The 16,943-nt window shown below is 34.3% G+C and overlaps 1 protein-coding gene across 5 annotated transcripts in view; it reads right to left on the bottom strand.

The window, feature by feature from the left end:
- LOC115223835 (histone-lysine N-methyltransferase trr) overlaps window positions 1–16,943 on the bottom strand; it is a 515,381-nt gene that overhangs the window by 168,477 nt on the left and 329,961 nt on the right. Inside the window, exon 1 of one of the 5 annotated variants that reach the window (XM_029794517.2) lies at window positions 6,987–8,848. The exons of the other annotated variants lie outside the window; for them this stretch is intronic. The gene's annotated coding sequence lies outside the window, so the exon portion shown is untranslated. Of the gene's footprint in view, window positions 1–6,986; window positions 8,849–16,943 lie in introns of those variants that run through there. 5 annotated transcript variants of the gene reach the window in all.

Consider the following 16,943-nt stretch of genomic DNA (forward strand, 5'->3'; position numbering starts at 1 on the left):
TTTAGTTTTATCCGTTTACATGATACTGGTGAGGAGAATCAACTTTGGTCTTCCATCCTTGCTTTAGTTAACAGAACAGCTTCTAGTAACGAACCAAGATTCAAGTATTATTCAGAAGGCCTTCAACTCTAAAAAGCAAATCAATTATGCTTGTAGTTCAAAACATTATTTGGATGAAGATATTTGCATATGAATTGCGAAAACATACTGTTGAAATTTCCAGCTCACTGTTGCTCTAGGTCATCCATTCAATATGTTATCACCACTTTATAAGGAATGTCACAGCTGGTTGCAAAAACACACTTCAGTGTGAGGTGGTGGCCAGGTAACAGTAGATAGGTTCCATTACGAGACACTGTGTTGCAATGGCCGGATGTTGCGACGAGGTAATGAAGACGGTCCAACACAAGAACAGTTGTATATTAAAGAAACACCAGCATGTCATAATTGCTTGCAGAGATGTTACAACATTCAGGCGCGCGCATGCACACTAATATATCGGGTAAAAGGTTATGAGCATTTAAATTTTAACCTTTTAAAAATCCCCTGAAAAGCAAACTCAACCCCAGTGGGATTTGAACTCAGGACACAGAGGAACAAAACTAATTGCTGTATGTTAACAGTGAAATACTAAAAAGAAAAAAGAAAACAGCCATATCCTGCGTGTTGTATAACGTGTGCAAGTGATGATCATCTATTTTGTATGCCATGTTTCTGGTCTAGTTCCGATTGATCAACAAACGCCACCGATAACCAATAATTTAGACTACAGTGACCTAGTTTAGCTTCTGTTGATACTATAAACTACTAGCAAGCCGCTTGGAAAAGTTAAAAAAGCAATAAGTTGCAAATAAACTCAATATGATAACAGTGGGATATTTGAAAAATATATTAATTCTTACATAGTTATAAACAGTAGCATTTTAAAACTTGTGCATGTGAGAGAAAGAGCATGTGTTTTGCGCGCACGCACATGGTGATTATTTGCCAGAGGTACAATGTTTAAGATTGATAATAGAAAAGAAAATTAGAATGAGTGATGCTGATGCCTTTCTCAACAATTTTAACAGTAAAATAGACGGACCTCGAAACATAGATTACGAATCTAACAGTGGAGGTTTGTTACATAATGTTTTTAGATGTTTAACATCTTAATCAAGATGTTGACAAAGTTTAGTTTCGTGTTGAAAAAAAATTATCTGACAGATTAACTTACGATTCTTCACCATTATACAGTATTGATTCAAACACCAATGTACGATATATGATTGTGAAGACCACAAGAGACTTCTTTCTATCAAACAACTTTTATGTATGAACGATATTTCTGCGAGAAGCCGCCACAGACTAAACACACACAATCAGCCTAATATGAAATTATATATATACACACACACACACATATATAGGGACTAATGCAGTTTCGCACCTCTCCTTGAAAAATGCATTTTTTGGAAAAAAAATTTCATATTCCTTACGTTTTAGATGTTGGAGATTACGAACATATGCAAAAAAAAACCTCTCCAAATTTAAAACTTTGAACTTTTTTTCCCCTTGTGTGTTTAGATGACGGAGATTCTGAATATGCAAGAAACCACGTTTTCAAAATTTTAAATTCAATAAGCTTATAGATATTATGTTACAAAGAGATAGATAGGAATGTCTTCCTGGGGCTAAAAACAACAGTAACGCGTCCTCTTCTATGGGACCGCTACTTTTGGTTGACAAATATATTTTATGAATAAACGGACAGGGATAAATAGAGAAACAGATAAATAAGTAAATGGAGGAAAAAGTTATTTACGATTAAAAACGCAAATTCTTTTCACTTTAATGTTTTTGTCTGTATTTAATTTCGATCTGCACATGTTCGTCAATTCGCTACGATTTCTTTAAAGTAAACGAAATCAAAAATTTAAATTGGGAGGGGTGGGGGTGAAACTGGAAAAAATATTGGGGGGGGGGCATATTCGCAATCTCCATCTAAAACGTAGGATTCCGAAATATTAAATGCATTTTTCAAGGAGAGGTGCGAAACTACATTAGCTTCACAAATTACTATGTAAACCATGTGTAATCTTTTTCAGCAATCCTAACTACCTTATTTGGGAAAAATTTTTAATCCATTCTCAAATAACATCTCCCTTACAACGATTCTAAGAGAAGAAAAATTAATGATTATTAATAAAGTTTCAGTTTTATTCCAGAGTTACAACAATGAATGTCTAAAAGAGTGATTGAAACTCAAGGGTAGATTAAAAACTGAAGGCAAATACACACTTGAATGCGCAAAATCATATTTACAGATAAAAAAAAAATTAAATCGACTATTTACATTTGGGGGATGGAATTTTTTTCAAAGCGAAATGAAATCTGAAATAGCAGGGGGTGAGGTGAAAATGACACATAAACAACATTTACACTAGGCATGTCTGGTAATGTATGTGACGGGAGATTTGGTACAATTCTGCTATGGTTAACGTTGTTTGTCCAGCTTTACAGATACAAATGAACACAATGTAAGAGAAAATCTCGGAAAGTGACTGACCAAACAGTGTGGTCAATTAAGTCGTTCACTGACATGAAGGAGTAAGTTAGGCATTACTTCACAAATGTCCATCAAAGAACAATTAACTCTGTGCAAAGATGCAAAAAGCTAATGAAGAAATACGAAACATAACATTGATTATATATATAGAGATAAAACTGAAACTACAACTGAATGGTCACTGTTGGACAAACCGAAACCAGAGCAACCGGAGAAACACCACCCACAAATTTAGTTAAAACCATCGATAGTATCGTCAAAATTAATTTCATACATGGACACATTGCCTAAGATTTACCAAAACAATGAGAAAAACTGTTGTATTTATTCAACCCTTCTCAAAATTACTGAGAATGAACCGCCACTTGGAATTGAAACCAAATTAGAGTGGAGTGTCTTTCCAATATATAATAGGAGGAGACAACACACCACAAAACAAAGGAGTATTTGGAAATTGTAATAAAAACTGAAAAGGAATACTTTCAACTGGGAACAAAACCGGGTTGTATCCGGTAGACAGGCTTCAAACCTGTCATTAACACCAAGGTTTGATAAATTGTTTGTTGACCTGGGCAATTGACAGATATTCATGTTGATAGAACGATTATAGAGGGAAAGGAATGGGTAAGATTTTATTTTTAAGTAATAAAATATACAATTTCAACAGTAGCAAAAATTAAAGGGTTAACAGTGTATACAAAGAAGAGGGGGAAAAAACGCATGCGAAAGCAAAATCTGAGGAAAGACATGTTTCCCCCACCCATGTAATATTAATATTATTATTACTACTACTACTATGTGAGTGGAGATATGTGGTTAAAAAGTAAGACTTTAAGTGTATAAATTTTACAAAATAACTGAACAGTAAATATAAAACAACAGCACGCCGCCCATATCTCACTGCATGTTCAACAAAATTCAGGGGTTTTTTTTTTACCCTTCTTTAAAGATTTGTGTATATAGGGCGGGGTAGAATATGTGTAACATAGATGGGGGAGGCTTTAGAAATCACACACCTTAGAAATGGAACCACACACAACTTATAGAGACGTAAATGTGACAGAGAAAAGAAACAATTATTCACATCATATATTTGCACTGACAAGGCAATGGCTGTGGAGGTGGTATCCATTCTTGTATGTAACCAGTATTTACCATTGCCTCCTGTTGATAGGATTTGAACATAGAATAGTGAAGTAATGTAGAATATTGAAATAGAATCTATGTAAGTGGGTCAAGGATATCACATTAGCTGTACATACACATATATACATGTCTCATATAATATATATTAATATATAGTCGTATACTTTTGTGTGCAGCTATACATACAGACACACACGTGTGTGTGTGTGTGATAAAGACATAGGGCCACAGTAATTTCTTATATTGGCAAAATGAGATTAAAAACTAAAGCCTCTTTATATACATTAGCAGTGGCGTGTGTGTGTGTGTGTGTATATATATATATAGTCAAGAACATACCCGTACAGAGGTTAGGGCTGAAAAAGAAGTTTTGAATACAGAAAGTAGGAGGCCATTAAGAACCAAAAAATTGTAGTAGCTTAGAAGGGAGCAGGTTTAAAACTGGTCTTTATTTAACCAACCTGAAATTCCGATGGGTAGAAGCAATAGCAGTGAACTATTCTGTGCTAGATTATTATTGATGATGGAGCCAACACATGGCTGTCGACACACAGACATAGAAACTTCTTGTATTTTTGTTTGCTACTCTGTTTTTGGAGAGCCTTTTCCATATACAACAAACTGATTCTTCATACAGAACAATTATTTTTTTTTCTCTTATTAGTTTTTAATAAAGGTTGCTTCTAAAAAAAAAATACCAAGCAATTACATTTTACCCTTACTCGCAAAGTTTATGGCGATTCCCTTACGATGCACACAGCGAATAAAAATTGGTTAAACATTCAATAAACAGAAACTACAATTTGTTCATATACATTAACACACACATACGTGTGTGCATGTATGTAAATAATACATACTTGTATTGTCCGCGTAATATATATAATGATACACGTATTTATACATACATATACTACACAGTATTTAAGACGAAATGTTTGTAATATCTGGTTGCAAAATTCCCTCTGAAATCAACAACAAAATTAAGTCCTCGTTGAGAGATATTAGAAATATTCTGTAGAACTAAAATAATAAAACCGTTCACTCCAACTAATTAAATATGTCTAAGCATATTGATCGAGTACAACTACAATTTAAAAAAGTATCCAGCCATGACCATCACCTATTTTGAAATATCTAGCACCACATTATTTTGTGTTTTTCTTTTTCAAGACAGTTCAGTGTTTGAAAATGAATTAACTGCCATTTCTGATATCTGAAGCGAGCTCCAAAGCGTTACACTGTTGACAGTAATATTACTACTACTACTACTACTACTACAGTAATAATGTTACACACTCAACATTTATGGTAGTTGTTTGTTATCAGTCTGGAGAGTCATTTGCTTTGTGTGTGTGTGACAAGCAGGATCACTGACCAGCCCACCTAATCATTTACATTTTCACAAAGATCCCTTTGGGTTTATATTATATATAATTCCTTTCGATGGGGAGGGGGAACACAAAGCCATCAATAATAAGCATGTAAATACTGGGTTAAAAACAGACTTGGATGGGAAGGTTGAAGGCTGCCAGTAGGACGTAAACAAAATATATATATCCTGTTAATATGAACCTTCCATATAGTATGTTGCTTAGAAATTTATACGTACATATATATATAAACTATATATACACGCACACACAAACTCGTATATACGTACTGTAAATATTACCGGTATGTTGTATGTGTGAGTATAAAGCAGCATATAAAAATACAGAATTGCTATTTACTGTGAATATTATACACTAGAGAATTTTACTGTATAATAGTATATATGTTCCACTACATTACATTAATTAACCGGCACTCTCTCTGTGTGAATAAGATGCAATTAAAGTTGGATTTCAAAAACCATGGTGGTTGGTTTTCACCAATCGTGATGATAGTGATGTATATAATAGAGGTACAACTATATAAATACTCGTTCAGAGATTTATTATTGCTATATAAATACTAGTGTTGGTATTAATATGAGAACAGTAGAGATGTTACCGATAAAGTGGGGTGGTGGTATTATAAGTAAATAACAGTAGTTATGGTAGTGTAGAATGTTATAGAAGAAACGAAATAAAAAAAAACTTGTAAAGTTAAGCAATGAAGTAGGTGTAAAGTTAACCAGTTCTGAATTATTTGGGTCAGAATGTGAGTGACGTATAACAACGACATATCTTAAATACATAAGATCATCGCAATGACTAGGTCGGTTACCGGTTTAACTAAGACTTTAAATGTAAGAAGAAATTTATCACTATTCTTGAAGTAGAGAAAGCACATGGTTTACCCCTATGTGTGTGTGTGTCGTCAGTAAATTGGAAAGAGAAGCATACTCTAAGTTACAGAAAAGTAGAGGAATGAAATAGAAATAGTTATGGCCGGTCTCAGGGGTTACCCAGGGTTTCACGTCCAACGTCTCTCCAGAACCTGAAGAAGCGCAGTAAAGCAAGCGCTCCATGAACGTGAAACCCTGGGTAACCCCTGAGACCGGCCATAACTATCTTTATCTAATCATATATATATATATATATATATATATATATATATTACTGCTGCATTATACATGATGGCAGCATAAACAATATAAACTAGGTTAACTTTGCATCAACAAATGTGTATATAATGCTGAACAGTGAATAGTATAAGCACCTGAGTTAACAAAACAATTCGTTTAATTTATCAGTGACAAATTTTAGAGTTTTTTTCCCCCTCAATACTTTTTGCCTAATTGACAAACTACTTGCGATTGGGGATTGTGAGCGTTTTCACTGGTCACATTCAAGTGAGCAATTAGCTAAGATCATCGCATGTCAATGACTATTTAACCGAATACGAGGAATACGAAGTAGAAGAGAGAATAGTATTTGTAGAGACCTATAAACACTCACTATTCAACACGCATGTCAGAAAGATGGAGTAATAAATATTAACCTTCGTAACTTACATGACTGCGTAGGATTACAGTCACAAGCAATAGTGTGAGGAGGAGCCTGGTCTCGCACGCTCACACACCAATAAAAACACATACCTATACACACACACACCTACATAAAACATACAAAGAGATACTGATAAACTGTTGGGACAGTCATTCGGAGAGGATAACCTCAGGCACCGACAAGTGTGTGATATGAAGTTACTGAAGAGCAATAGAAGCATTTAACATTTAATCACCCAAATATATACATGTGTGTATGTATACGCGCGCACAAACCATTTAAATAAAGTTCCATTAAAATATATAACTTTACATCAATCCTAACACAGTAACAAGTTGAACTATATTGTTCCTTACCTCAAAAACGTTAACAGTTATATCATGGTGTTCCTGGTGAGACGTATCCAAGGTAAAACAAACATCTCTATAACGTTGTTGTCTCTCAATATATATATATATATATATATACGCAACAACAATAATAGTTTAGTTGTTTAATAGAGTAGAAATTGAGATGAAAATTGAAGATTAAGTTTGAAAGGTAATCCTAAATAAGACTGCAAACTTAGAAACTGTGGGAATATGGGACGTTGTAAATGATGTGTTTATTGAAGAGGGTGTGTATGTAAGTGTTAGCGATATTTGTGAGAGAGAGAAAAAGAGGAGTTGTGTGTTAAGAGAAGGTAATATAAGGATTCTGTTGTTTAATAATTATGTAAAATAAACTGAGACTGTCTTTCCCAGCTTTAAATAGCTTCATTGAAAACATTTGCCATAAATCAGATCGAAGTTTTTTTGTTTTTTTTCACACATCTATATAAAAAGGATTTCATCTGGAATTATTGAAATACAACTGAAATTACAATTTGTATTTAAAAGCTGTTAATTCCATTTGCTGTGATCCTTCGATATAATGTTGTTAAAAAATATTCATGTATCATATTTTCTTTCAATATATTTATGCAATGTGGAAAATATAAAGAAAAAAAATCACTTTCCTCTCTCAAACTTTTGTTTCTTTTAAATAGTGATTTAATCTCACAGAATAACAATAAAAACAGTAAACTTCAACAACATTTAGTAAGATCGATGGGTCAAGTTCGATACGAATCAACCTTGTTCAGTGTGGTTTTAGTAAAGATAGAAATTTTGATTGGGATTTTGTCGTGTTTTACTTTGTTTTCAGAAAAAGAAAACAATATACACAACTTGTAAATATATACAAAACTAAAGTTTTGATTTAATAGTAATGAATTCGCATATACTTCATTAAAGAGTAAACCCCGAGTAATCATACATGTGTGAGTAAAAATGGGAAACGAGGAAACTCGGAGTAACGATTTGTGAAGTTTCAATTTCCAATAAAAATATTTACTTTCCGTATTCACTTCTTCCTTCTCGCCTTGTTCACACACAAATATAATTATATAACTGGTAGATACTCTCCTCCACGTAGCGTTACTATTTACCACAATGTAGTTTATGTATGTTATATACAAGCACACACGTTTATATGTGTGTGTACTGTATATTATTTACAGAGAAGCCTTCATTCCTTCGGTGTACGTCCGTTCGCAGGGTCTGTCCACAAAGTCAAATAGCTATGTAATAACATACATTCATATATACATGTATATATAATGTAATCCATTGGGTTGTTGCAGGGTGCCAGTAGTAAAAGAGGCAACGAATGACAACGGCGAGAGAAGTAAGCGCTAAATATGCAACATGTCTGTAAAGATGTTTTTAGTGAAAGGGTGAAATGTCAGTGACGGGTGGCGGAGACAGCGGAGGTGTGTAGCAGTGTGGATTACAGAAACAACAGTGTTGGGCCGAACTAATGGACAGCTTGACTGGATGGCTATAAGTGTGTAGAATATAAGAACATGTAGAAGAAGTGAGTAAGTGGAGGTCGGCTGTACGCAGTGACTGGCAGGCAAACATGGCCGCTCATCACTCTTCTTACTAATGTTGTTGTTGTGATGCTGCTGTTCCTTCTTTTCCTTTGGAGCTGATGTTGTTAAACAACAACAGGAGACTTTCTTAAAATCACATAAAACAAGTAAATTGCTTTCAAATAATTATGTTGGTAATTTCAAGTTATGTTAGCTGGTTGTCAAGTTGCCTTGCTGTGGTAACAATTTAGCAAGTCGTCAGAAGACCGGACCAAAGTGACATAACAACCGAACATTTGAAGGAAATCGAAACGGAACTTCCTTTAAAAAAAAAAAAAAACCAAACAACAACAAAAAAAGCTGGCGACGAAGACACGTGACCAAAATATATGGAAAAGTTACATGACAATAAATATTTCTAGCAGAGCTACTTTTGAGGAAAAAATTGTATTGGAATATTTGTTTTAATCTGTTTTGTTTCTTATTTTTAATCTTTCGAACAAAATAACATAAGTAACAGTTACAACACTGGCTTTTGTAAAAATAATTTATAAAATAATTTTATTTGTTTAATTCAGAGCGAACTGAACTGATTAACAAATGATAACGATGCAAAAACTTATTTCGTAATACGAAAATCAGTTGAGGAACTTCTATTCCTCCATACTATATGCCACGTGATCTCAAAATGGCGTCTTTCCCTCCTCTCAGCCAGATCGACCATGTTTTTGCATCTGGCTGCTCGGTTTGGAGGGTTTAGTTCGGCATGTTTAGATGTACGGATTAAAGTTCAAATTCTCTGGCTGTGAACAACTTCACATACATGACAAACCAATCTAAGAGATATTTATTCCTCTAGCTCAGTTGAGAAATTCGGTTCATAATTTTATATGGATATTTCTATTTCTTGTCAGTTTCGTAAAAAAAAAAGCATATTAAAAACAAAAATTTCAAACTTTGTCAAAAAAAAAGTATATCTTCTCCAGTTAATATTTTAATATATATAAAACCCAACAAAACATGAAGTAGAACATAGGTTAAGGACGGGGAAAATGCGATGATGTTATATTGTTTTCATAAGGGTAATGTAGTGAAAATACAGCAGTAGCAGCAAGAGATTGAAACTGGAGCTAACTATCTTCGTTCATTGAGAACATTGCTCAGTAATAAAAATGATAATGTTTACTTATATAAGTGCATAGAAGTGTTTTGAGAAGGTTAAAGGATGAACAAAAGCAAAATTACATTCAAATTACCAACTAGTAAAGTTTAAACCTACATTCTTAGTGTTACTGTAAATATTAACATTAAATATATATATTTTTCTAACAAAGGTCTTGCTTGAAATACCAGTACTCTCATCTCCCATGGCATACAAACTTTAAATTTATGAGTTTTACTGAATGATTTTTTTTTTTTTTGCTGATGCAGACTACTACAAGTTTCTGTGAACGCTGACTTATTTGCAATATGCTTTAATCACAGAACAAAATTGAAGAAAATGAACTAAAAGGTATTTTTGATATCTATGGCGAGATCTTGTCATATTCTAATATATGTTCCATTTGTCCAAATAAAGACCACATGTCCTAAAACTTATCCTGGGAGCACAACTAACTTCTCCAAAATTTGAACTATCTTAACTCTCTTGCAACTCTCCACAAGCATACAAGACAGACGCAGAAATCATCATTATTTTATAACCATTTTTTCCACTCCTGCTGATATGGGTTCGACAGGTCTCCACCAGCATAGCATCTTACCACTTATAACAGTCAAATATCATTTTCCTGGGGTACAGTACCCTCAGATCAGTCTTCATTTCTTTGATCTTCTTCTTCTGCAGGCTCCATCATATGTATTTACCCATGATTTTCTCTCTCGCACATTACAGTAGATTCTTCACAAACCCAATCTGTGCTCCACAGTTTGGGCACACTTGACATTAGACATCCAGTGAAACAAATTGTCATGTCTGAAGGGATTGTCAAGTTGAAAGTGAGGAACCCATACATTTGCATGCCTAAGTAAACAAAACAAACCATCAAAAGTTGTAGTCTTCCCTATTGAGTAGTTACTCCAAATTTCCACAATTTTAAAAAAGTCCTGTGAACAGAAAATACTTAATTTGTACTTCTCCATTCACTGTAAACCCTATGTATACAACTGCTTATGTACCAAACAGAATATCTTTCTTACATGCTTACTCTTCTAACCATCTATATATAGTTATCTTAGCAAACTGGAAGTGGGTTTCTCTTTGGAAATAGTTATGAGAGAATAAATAGTAAAGTAACACCTGTCACATAGAATCAGTATCACAGTAGGAGACTGTTTTGGGACAAATAAAAGGTTCTGGTTCCACGTTTTTAAAAATTATTAACGGTTAAAAGTTTAACTGAAAATTTGTATCATGATTATATAGATGGACATTATTAATGGTTTGGTATGTTGTGAAGCAACCAGCTTTTTATTATTTCATCTTTATAGTTATTTCTAGTTGTTTTTGGCATACATATTCATTATATACGTATGTGTGTGTGTTTGTGTGTACACACACGCACACAAATAAGTATCTATGCAAAAAAATATACACACATGCATGTGTGTGTGTGTGTGTGTGTGTTTATACAGAAAGCAGTGCAGCGGCAGCAATTCAGGTTGACAAGCCTTTCAAAGAACAACATTGATGATGTAAAGACGAGAAGCTTACGAAAGCTGTTACCTAGCAACAAAGACATTTTGCTTGGCAATATTATCAGTGAAACAGAACAACTGAAATCTTGGACCTCAGCCCTCTCTCTCTCTCTCTATCAGACACATACTTAGAATAATCAGATTGAGAGACGAAAGGAAATGTGTATTGAGAAATAGATGAATTAAAAAATAAATAAATAAAATATGAAGGTGATGATAAAACTTGTAAAATATTTTAACTGACATGAAAAAAGGCCATAGAGTATGTGTGAATGTATGTGTGAGTTTATATACATACAAAACATAGCTCATACTAGATTATTATTTAAATTATATTTTATTCCTTTTCTAAAAAAAATGTTTGTAACCTGTTTGGAATATGGCTGAGGAGACCTAAATATCATGATGACATTGAGTATAGTGGAGTGCATTTCTGAGTTCAAATCTAGTGGGGATAGAATGACCTTGAATTTGATCAAGGAAGTGGGGAGGTTAATGAAATCATTAAATCAAACAAAAACAGAAAAAAAAAGAAAGGGAAATTCCATTGTTTTAATGGGTTTGTAATTTCTGGTGCTTAATTCCAATTTGAAAGTTAAAAATCCATGATAAATCTTTACTTAGGAATTGATAAAATGTTGACAAATCTTTGTGGTGACAACCACAAGGGAACAGAAATTCTTCTCCTGTTGCCAATGCCAGTCAACAATTCCTGAAATTCTCATTGCAAACATTAACTTTTGTGGTTTTTACCTGCCATCTGTCTTTGTAATAACTATAATTGACCCTTGTTCTTCAGATCTAGTTAATCATATGCTGATTGGCCCTAATCCTATTCAACACACTGATCTCTTTTCTCTGCCATCTGAAATAACACATCATTAACTTCCTCACCCTATATTATAAATTCTCTCTTCAATCAGCAAACAGGCAGAATTGTCAGAGAGGTGGATGAAGTACTTCAGAGTATTGACTGAGGCCACCTGTGTTCTTAGTTAAAATCCTATTGAGGTTTAAAATGAAGTCCCTGATCAGAGCAGTGTACTGGTCTGAGTATACCTTAACCCCTCTTCTCCCTCTCATCAGTTTTGGCAGACTAGAAAAGTGCTTCTTATTGACTACCCATACCTGTGCATGTGTTCCATTAGCTTGCCCATACTCACCTTTGCTACACCTACTATCTACAACTGCAACATTTCAAGCTAAACAAAAAGGAACACAGGAATCTAGAGAGACAAATGAGACTGTGTGGGGATCATGCCTTTATCAAATACATTTGTGGATTTATGAGAAAGGTGAAAATGCTTTAAAGAGTGTTAAAACAGGATTGCAGAATTTGTTTGCATCACCAAATAATGTTAAAATGAAAACACTTATTTAGCTAATAGTTAACAATTTGTTGGTTGATTGATGATGCTAATTTTCAACACACACATTCATGTACACAGAGAAAGGCATACAATCACATGAACACATACAGACACACAAAGTCAAACACACACACACTAATTTCCTAGTTTGTGGCCTGCTCATTTTAAAAGCAAAAACTAAATTATTTACAACAGAATTTGACTAATTCGTTTTGAAAGTCACTTGTTTTTGCTCTCTTTCTCCCATCCCTCATATTCATAACTGCCATTGTCCATGCCAGTGATAGGTCGAAGGTTCATACTCATTCACCACTACTACATTCTGTCATGTGTAAAGACATAATTCTCAACAGCCTAGTCCTTTTAGCTATACATAGGCTGCCATTGTTGTTTTCAGTCCCAGGTCAGCCTTAATTGAGCAATCCAATGATCAAAAGTGTTCCAACTGTGATGAGACGATTTTTTATCTTTGTATCTCAAGGACTATACTGTCCAGTGTCCTTCGTTATTTCAAACAGTAGTGATTTCTGAAAGAAATTTGGCTGTTATTTCTATCAAGCTCAGCAAGTGCATAGAGGCTATGTTATCAGCTTGAGCTGTGAATAAGCACAATGTGGATATATAACATGTAACTGATAACAGTGTTGAGAGAGATGAATTGAAACCTATCTACAAGCAACCTCTGGTGTCTATCATGGGAAAAATAGGATTGTATGATATCGCTGTCAAAGGTGTAAGGAGTATGTGTAAAGTAAAATAACTACAATTTGAAAATATATTTATTCAACAAAGTCTTTCAAGGAGATAAAATATTCTAGACAAATATATTTAAATGAATTTAACCTTTTGGTATTCAGATTATTTTGTCAAATGTAAAATTTATTTATTCACAGTCTTGAATTAATCATGCATTATCTCATAGCTTTGATAGTTAAATGATGTGATTGTTTTTAGAATGACATTGTGGGGTAGGTGTGAGAGGCCAGATTTATCTGGTTTGAGCATAAAACAGGCAAAATATTTGGGCTGGATATAGTCAGTTTAAATGCTAAAGGGTTAAAAGAGTGTTATGCCAACTAATTATTCAGTATATAACTATTTCAGCTATTTCCTCATAGAGAAAAGTAATGATGATGATGATTTCTTATATGTGTACAAAGCTAGAAATTTGCAGGAAGAAACAGTAGTCAATTATACACCAGCTCCAGTACTTGGTTCTTATCAATCCAGGAATGATGAATAGTAGAGTCAACTTTGGCGTTATTTCTATTTGAACTCACAGAATAAAGGAACGAAAGTAAAAAGAATTCAATCCGCCTTTCCACTATTTCTTCCACTCCACCATATTAGGGCCCACCTACAACACAAAAACATATCTTGGATATTTTTACACCAGACCTGGAGATGGAATGTGGAGCCCATCCCTCTTTAGATTTATACAGCTGATCTTTTGGAAAGAGACAGACAGACAGACAAAGGAATTGGGCAGGTGCTTTATTTATTGATCTGAAAAGGATGAAAGGCAAATTTAACCTCAGTTGGATTTGAACTCAGAGTTCAGGGAGCCATAATGAATACTACAAAGCATACTGTTCAATGCTTTAAAGTCTATGTAAGACTTATGATCCAAAGAGACTTCATGGTTACTGGACCTGCTAAAAATAGCAGCCATGTCTCCCTAAAGTCACACACTAACACTTTAAAAAAAAAAGGACACTTTAGTTGTTATGATTCTAGGTTCCAAGCAAATACAAAAAGGAGCAATTGTCACAACTGGAAGGCTCATAGATCTGCTTGATTAGAGCTAATGTAGTTGCTAAACAATAACTACAACAATGATTTGTGAATTAAATCAAATATATTAACAGAGTAATTAATTGATATGTGTCTTCCTTAGTGGGCTATATTCAGTCCCAAATTATTTAACATTCCTAAACATCTGCCCTCTAATCACTGAGCTTTCACATATACAGTGTGTTTACTAAGTCAACAATGAGTTACAAAATCAAGTATTACTAGGCAGTTATATAGTGTAGGTAACAGTAGGTCACAAGATTGGCAGTGTGTTATAAGATCATTTGAAGCTGACAAACGCTAAATGATATTTACACCTTGGACTGCACTTTGAAGGAAACCTGTTCCCACCTGAGTGACTGGCATGGAGATGCTTATCAACATACACCAACCTCTAGCTCATAGACATGCTGTCTCATCTTTCTGTTTTTCTACCAACTACCATAGTGGCCTCTGTTCTTTGAAGCTGGCGGGTCTCAGGCTACCTCCACCCATGACTCACTCATTCCTCCTCTTTTTTTTACTAACCAACCTCTATATCCAAACTGCCTTCCCATGGTTTTCTTACAGTCATTAAGTTGAAGTTGTTCAAAAAGATCATCAATTACATCAATCTTACTAACCTTAGTCAGCTTGCTGAAGCCATAGGAATAACCCTTTTCCCCAGACAAAAACATACAAATGGTATGTAGCTGGTGAAGGAGGGGAAAGAAAACTTCTCGTTTCATATTTTGAATCCTTAATTCTCAGTACTCTATCAAATCTGACATTTCCAATGAATATTATAATTTACCAGTAGTGGAGAAATATCATTGGAGATGTGAGGGGACTGGCTTAATATGCAAATTATTATGATCTGATAGAAAAAAAATGCTAGTCTGATTTAACTAGTTACATATTTTATCTAGAAAAGGAAATAGAATCCAAGTGAAACCATGCCTGAAACTGTCATCACAGGTGCATATTTTTGCTGTTGTCCTCGTAACAAACAACAGTAGCCACAATTGTCATAATCATCATTGGCTATTCTAGTTATAACAGTTGCATGTTGCATTAGGGAAACTAAACTGTCTCTTCTTCATGATCTCACCACCAAGTTCCTCATGGCAATGAGGTATTCTGTCATGCTTAAATATGTGTTTATAATAAATGCCAAGTCTTGCATCTACCCCCATCTTGTACTGGAACTGAGAAGAATAACAGAGGAATCAAGAATAAAGACAGGAAAAAACCCAGAAAAACCAAATTTGCTATCAAATCCAATGTAAGTAGGCAGAAATAGACAAGGAGTGATAATGGCGATGATGTTAATTGAGAGGATAATGATGACATGACTGTTGTTGAACAGCACTCCACCAACATGAAGAAATTCTGGAAGTGGTTGATTCAACAAAGTATTCCTGTAGCATCTTCACTTTAATTGCTGGAGACCAATGTATATTAAATAGTTAATTGGCAGAAAAGGAGCAGTTTTCATGACCTTTGCCATCCCTTCCAGATTATTGACATTAATGCAGATGATGTTCAATTTCAACTTTTGCAGACTGATGCCCCAAGGTGAAATGTGGATAGGACAACTTAATATAAGTGGCCCCTATCTTAGAAGTAATAGAGAGTTTGAGGGTGATTTTAGTTATCATAATTAGACAACTGAGCACTTATATGGTAAATTCCCTCTAGCTGGTAATGATATAGTGATGGTAGTGATGGTCACAATGATGATGATCAGAATTGTGGTGGCAGTGAGAATTATGATGGTGGTGATAATTGTCATGGTGATGAAGGTAGTAATGTTGATGATAATGATAGCAGAGAGAGTGGTGATGATTGGATGAGTGATGGTGGGGAAAGAGGTGGCAGTGGTCATTATGATAACGATAACAAAAACAGGTGCAACAACATTATATTTCAATTACTGTAATAGTGGTACAGTTGTCCATGTTTAAACACTTTCTGTACTGTGAATAGATTCTTTCAAGCCCCAGGTTTAATCCCCCTGTGAAGAAACTTGAGTCAGTGTCTTCTATCATAGAAAAGGTTGAGCAATAATTTGTGAATGAAATTTAGTAGAGAGAAACTTTGTGGAAGTCTACCACGGGCGGTGGGAGAGAGAGAGTGTGTACGTGTGTGTATACGTGTGTATGGTGAAGAAATTGGTGTCAAGCAAAAAAATATGCAGAATTACTTCCATATAGGTTCCTTTCCCTCATACCAAGTCCATTTTATCTTCCTCTCTTTTTCAAGGACTAGATAACATAATGGGGTTCATAAACACACTAAAATCCTTGAGAGTAGTAACCAACTCACTAAGCTCACAGTCTGATGATTGAAACAAGTATTATATATATATATATATGCATGTATATATATATTTGTGTGTGTGTGTGTACACACACACACACACATGTATGTATACATTTTGTGATATCTTGGGAGGGTCATTATACCAATAATAACACACATGGGTTCAATATTACTTCTTTATTGTTAGTTTAACTGGTTAAACATCTAACCAAATAACAAATCATTCATTTGTTTGTTAGTCAAGTTTTTTTCGT

The sequence above is a fragment of the Octopus sinensis genome, linkage group LG24, assembly GCF_006345805.1.
Source record: "Octopus sinensis linkage group LG24, ASM634580v1, whole genome shotgun sequence".
Lineage (NCBI taxonomy): Eukaryota > Metazoa > Mollusca > Cephalopoda > Octopoda > Octopodidae > Octopus > Octopus sinensis.